We start from the raw sequence: 6,254 nt of genomic DNA, 5'->3' as shown, positions 1-6,254 counted from the left end.
ACCTGCGGAAAAGCAAAGGTTTCTTGACTGCTGAAAATGCCTTCCTTTTTGCTGCTGAAAATGCCTTTCTTTTTGCAATGAGTATGGAACATATTGGTCCTGTCTAGTGATTTCCAGATCTTAATGGGGGCATGGCATACATAGGTACCCAATGAATGATTATTGAATGGAAAAATTGATTACAGCTTCATTAAATTATTATATGTTCAAGTAGATCAATATCATTCTGTTGTTAGTCATTTAATCATCTAAAAATGACATTACAAGGATTTTGACCTTGAAATTATCTATGGATACAATTCCTCAACTAGCCATTGAACAGAATTTTATATATATATATAATTATTATTTATTTTTGTGGTGCTGGGGGTTGAACCCAGGACCTTGTGCATGCAAGACAAGCACTCTACCAACTGAGCTACATTCCCAACCCTAGAATAATATGTTTTAATCAAATACTTTTCATTTGCCTTATTTGAGAAATACTTGTCAATACACATTTTGAATAGTGATAAGACAATATCTATATCCTTTTTTGTATGAATGTGTTTTTTTATTATTTGAAATGTTAAAGTCAACTGAATTCATGTCTAAAAAAACTGAGTTGAATTTCAAGCCTGTGCTGTTATGTTTGAAATGATTCACCAAAAAAAAAAAAAAAAAAAAAAAAATAGAAAGAAAAGAAAATAAAAGAAAGAAAGAAAAAAGAAAAGAAAAACAAGCAGACTATTTCCAGGCAAGATTTATGTTTACAAGTTGTGGAATGATTGCTTATTTTAACCGTGAGATTGATCTTGGGGTGATGAATTTTTAAAACAAGATGAACTATGGCCAATTACATCTAGAGACACAGAAAATGAGTTAAAAAAAGAAAACCTAGGAAGGATAAAGTTGCATCAAGGGGCAGCTTTTAATATGAAATTGAATCACTAGTTATTATTCTGTTTCTTTTGTTGGAATCACAGATCTTGTAGTTAGAATATTTGAACTAGTTAATATTATCAGGTTTGCTCAGATGGTTACTGCAGAGTCTCTAATTACTCATCATTTCATGATGTTTTATTTGTTCCACACTATTGCTTACCATCACTATTCAGGTTTATAGGAATCTGCCCTTTGTTTATAGCATCAGTTTTCTTTCCTTAGTCCTGAAAATCATATCTGCACTTTGCTGCTTTCCTTGGTGACTTGTTTCTTGCTTATGTCCCAAGTTTCTGCCTAACTGGTTGGAGGAATACTTCTGGGCTTGCCACTGTAATTTGTTTAATCAGGTCCAGGTCATGGGAACAGAACAATGATTCTAAGAATGATTTGCCCTCAGCTGAGGTCTGGCCACCCTAGAGATTAGACTTCACATTATGGGAGCCACAGCATCCTGTCTCAAAGCAGGGGATGTGTAGCCCTGAGAAATCATTTTGGGAAAAAATCTGGGAATTAACCTGGAAATGAGGGAGCTGATGGACAGACTGAAAAAAAAAATCTTTTTATGATCCAATGGCAATTGCAATGGTCAGACCCTACCTCAACTGTCTTGCCTTAATTAAAATCAATATAGTATGTTTTTTTTTTAATTGTTTCTACTTCATAAGAAATCACAGTCATGTATCAGTCAAATCTTTTCTTCTCAACTTTTTATGTAAAATTTCACTAAATTGAGTTTGGGATTGTAAATATTAATTCATTTATTAAAATAAAATCTGTATAGAGAGAAAGAGACATAACCTTTAAAAAAAATCTTACATCATAGTAAAAGGGACATTTTGACACTCTACAAAGATGTCTATTTACTGAAAACAAAGGCAGAACATTAGATTAATGGCACAGTAACCTAAAAACTCTACCCTCATGTTTGTTTACCACACCATAGACTTAGTAATTGCATAAATATATTTATTTTGCCTCCCATACTGAGGTTTTATAAAATTATATCTGAGATCATTTTTGGTCCCATTTGAAGCTGGAAAATAAAAGCCTTCCATAGAAAGTAATTAAAGTTTTTTATTTATTTTTTTCTCACATACTTTTTTCATAAAGTATAACTTGCTGACCCCAAATGGACTTGGAGGACAGTGATGGGTAATTACTTAAACGGAGGCTGTGGAGCATGCAAAGAAAACCAAGCTATTGAAGTATGGTAGTATTCTTTGGATATAACAATTTTAAGTATATATATATATATATATATATATATATATATATATATATATATATANATATATATATATATATACACACACACACACATATATATATATACTCACTTAAGTAGGCTCACTTCAAAATACTATTAAGATAAACCTTGCAACATGCATGGGATCCCTAATGACTGACTTACGATTGTTACAAAACCAACTCAAAACACAATATTTGGAAAATCTGGTCTCTATTGGGCAATACAGCCAAGGGGGTTGGGGGAGGGATGTGGTAAGAAATGAGGTTCTCATTAACATTCTCAAAACTTCAGTGGCTAGAAGAGAAAAATAAGTCTTTTGTATCCTTATCATATTTGTGTAAAAAAAATTACTGTTCTAAAAAAATTGTGCAATAGAGAGTAGTCATAGCTAGAGCTTTAAAAGATTGCAATACACAGGACATGTATGTCATTTAATTATGTGATTTACCTGTTCAGACATGTCTTTGATATCCCTGAGTATTCATCAGAAGTTCAAATATAATTTTAAGTACTTAGCAACATGCATATATAGCATTTGCATAATTACATTTTTGGTAGGTAAAGTAGAACAGTAAGATTTGTTTTAGATAGATGCATCTAAAATAAACGGCATTTTCTCAAATTATGTTTCCAATTGTTACTTTTTAGCTAAAAAAAAAAAAAGAAATAAACTTTGCCATTAAAAATCTGTTTCTTTTTCACACTAATGCTAATATTTTAAATGTATTTTAAGCAATCAGGTTTTGTCATAATGTATGCATGTTAATTGTTAACTTATAAGCACATTGAGATGAATTTGAACCTTTTTTCCCCTCATTTAGCAACATTTCAAGGAATAAGTATGTGCATAAATTTTAAAATCTCCTCTCCTCCTTCACCTTTTACTGAATTGGTTTAGTTCTCAATATTAGAGTATTTGCAGTTCACAAAGAAAGTAGAACAAATAATTAAATATCTATGTATTGTGGGAACAACCAAAATTCAAAATAAGGATAGAGAAGCTTCTAGGAGCCTTCTTTCTCTCTGACTAAACCTGCCACACCTCGTCATGAAAGGACAAAGTTCAATGGGTGAACAAGTACAAGCTTTTCTTAAAGTAGTGGCTCACAGATGTTTTTCAGTAACTCTTTGACAGCAACATGCCGCACACCTCATTCCCTTCACTAATAAGTGTTTTTCTGAAAGTTACTTATGAAGTAGTTCATAAGCCAGTCCATTACTAAGTTTCAAAACAAGGGAAGACCCAAACCTAACAGTAGTTTAGTGCTCTAAGATTATAAACATGAAGACTCTTAGGAATTATCCAGTAAGCTTCACTGTGATAGGACAATGCTTGAATATAAGAAAATGGAGAAAAACAAATCTCTAATACTCTTTGGATGACAAAAGGGAAAAACCATATAGAAATAGCTGTGTTTTAAAAAAAAACTTTATTTTAGTTATTTTAATATTTTTTTAGTTGTAGTTGGACACAACACCTTTATTTTATTTATTTATTTTTAGGTGGTGCTGAGATCAAACCCAGCACCTGCTAGGTGAGTGTTCTGTCACTGAGCTACAATCCCAACCCCTAATAGCTGTGTTTAAAAAAAAAAAAAAAGGTTAATAATACTATTATGGAGGTAACCTAGGATTATAGATCTTGAGACTTCTAGGTTATTATTATTATTATGGTGGTACTGAGAATTAAACCCAGGGGTGCTCTACTACTAAGTTATATCCCCATCCCTTTTTAAAAAAAATGTTTGTATTGAGGTAGAGTCTTGTTAATTTGCCCAAGCTGGCCTTGAATTTGTAGTCATCCTGACTTAACCACCCTACTAGCTGGTATTACAGGTCTGCACCACCATGCCCAATTTAATTCTAAATTCATAGTGGTTGGAAAAAGAAATAAAGTATTCTACACCACCAAGCATTCTTATCTGCAACAACTTTTTTAAAATTTTTTTAATTTGGAGTTATACTGATTGTGTATTCATACATAAGCATAGGAAAGTTATGTCCAATTCATTGCACTCTTTCCTATTCCTATCCCTCCTCCCTTCCCTTCATTCCCCTTTGTCTAATCCAATGAACTTCTCTTTTTCTGTCCCCCAACCCCTTACTATGTATTAGCATCTGCATATCAGAGAGAACATTTGGCCTTTGGTTTTTTGGGATTGGCTTATTTCACTTAGTATGATAGTCTCCAGTTCCATTTCCTGGCAAATGCAATAATTTCATTCTTCTGTATGGCTGATATTCCACTGTGTATATATACTACGTTTTCCTTATCCATTCATCTGTTGAAGTGCACCTATCTTACTTGCAACTTCTTTATAAAAGGTGAAAGGTGAAATTTGTCTTAGGTTACCATCCTCCTTTGTTTCAGTAGGATTCATATTTCATGAGTCAAATACTATACATTAAGTAAATAACATTTTTAAGTTGGATACTTGTAAATTAAGTACTCATCATTACCCTGAAAGAAGCCATTGGTAAAGTCATCCAAAAATAGATCCCTAAGTTTATTGCGTCTTCTGGAGACGCCAGGTTTATCAGGAGATTTTAATTATATGGCTTGGCTCTGCTTTCTCTAGCTGAGCTTGAGATAGGGGTTGGAAATATGGTACTTGTGAAGGAAAAGAGATGAAAAAAGAGAAACTTTGGTCTAAAGATGAAGGGAATTCTGTGAACCTGCTAACAGACCAAGGTCCGAAGAAAGAGTCTATCAAGAAATTTCCTGTAGAAAGGCATGTTCCTCGAGGTTCTAGAGTGAGCAACTTAATCAACATTCATGTTTTTCTTTTTTTTATTATAATCCTTTACAACTTCTTCAAACCTTAGTAAAGTATACTAAAACATTGGTTTGCAAGCATTTTCTGAATTCAAGATGAGGGAAATCCACTTCTATGCTTTTATAAAGTTCATTAGGTACACTTTGGAAGACCAAGGAGCCCAGAGAGCTTCAGCCATTGTCATCAGTGGAGAAATCTAAAGCAACAGCCCAGAAGGAGTTGACCCAAAACACTCAGGACGGATTCGTGAAACATGTGAGAATTTACTGAGTGTCTTCATAAAATCTGGGGAAGGGGCCATACTCCCTGAATTCCTTTGGATAAAATCTCTGATCCTTCATTTTAAAGAGAAGGGTGATCCAGAAAGACTAGAAAAGTTGTTATGCAATTCATTTAAGAAATTAATTCTTATGTTGCACTGATTAACTTATCTGACCATAAAGTAAGAAGATAATGTCAGCCAATTCCAGAACAACTTAGATGATAAAGAGAGGAAACTATCAGTATTAAAATCTATTACCTCTCCAATAAATGTGACACACCTTTAATATTGTATAGGAACATTTACAAAAAATACATAGACATACAAAGAGAATAATTTCAAGTCTACATTAATGAAAATGATAGATCCTTGTAAAGTTATACATGCCTATAGTCTTGGCTACTTGGGAGACTGAGGAGGGAGGATTGCTTGTGCCCAGGAGCTCTAGTTGCTCAGTGGGCAACACAGTGTCAAAAATAAATAAATAAATAAAGCCAGGTGGAGTGGTGCACACCTGTAATCCCAGTGACTCAGGATGCTGAGAAAGGAGGATCACAAGTTCAAGGACAGCCTCAGCAATTTAAGAAGGCCCTAAGCAGCTTAGTGAGATCCTGCTGCAAAATAAAAAATCAAAGGGCTGGAGATGTAGCTCAGTGGTAAAGTGCCCTGGGTTCAATCCCCAGTACCTAAATAAATAAATAAAATAAAATGACTCCTCTTTGCTCATCATGGTGGGAAATGCCAAGAAACAAAACAAAACAAAACAAAAAACCTGGAAAACACATCCCTGCCTTACCATTATAGAGCTTAATTTGCATTATAAGTAGAGAGACACATTTGAGAGAACAAAGAAAGCATGTGCAGAAATTTATACTTTAGTTTTCAGACAGGACACACCTCCTTAATCAATGGTGACAAGAAAGGCAGGATGTGGTGACCACTCTCAGACCAGTTTTGGGATGAGTTAGAGGAGCAGGCAGTACTAGTTCTTCAGAAGAACTATTGAAATATCGTGGGATGCAAGTGGGCCTTCTACTTTTCA

The sequence above is a fragment of the Marmota marmota genome, unplaced genomic scaffold, assembly GCF_001458135.2.
Source record: "Marmota marmota marmota unplaced genomic scaffold, marMar, whole genome shotgun sequence".
Classification (NCBI taxonomy): Eukaryota; Metazoa; Chordata; class Mammalia; order Rodentia; family Sciuridae; genus Marmota; species Marmota marmota.
This window is presented reverse-complemented; position numbering follows the sequence as displayed.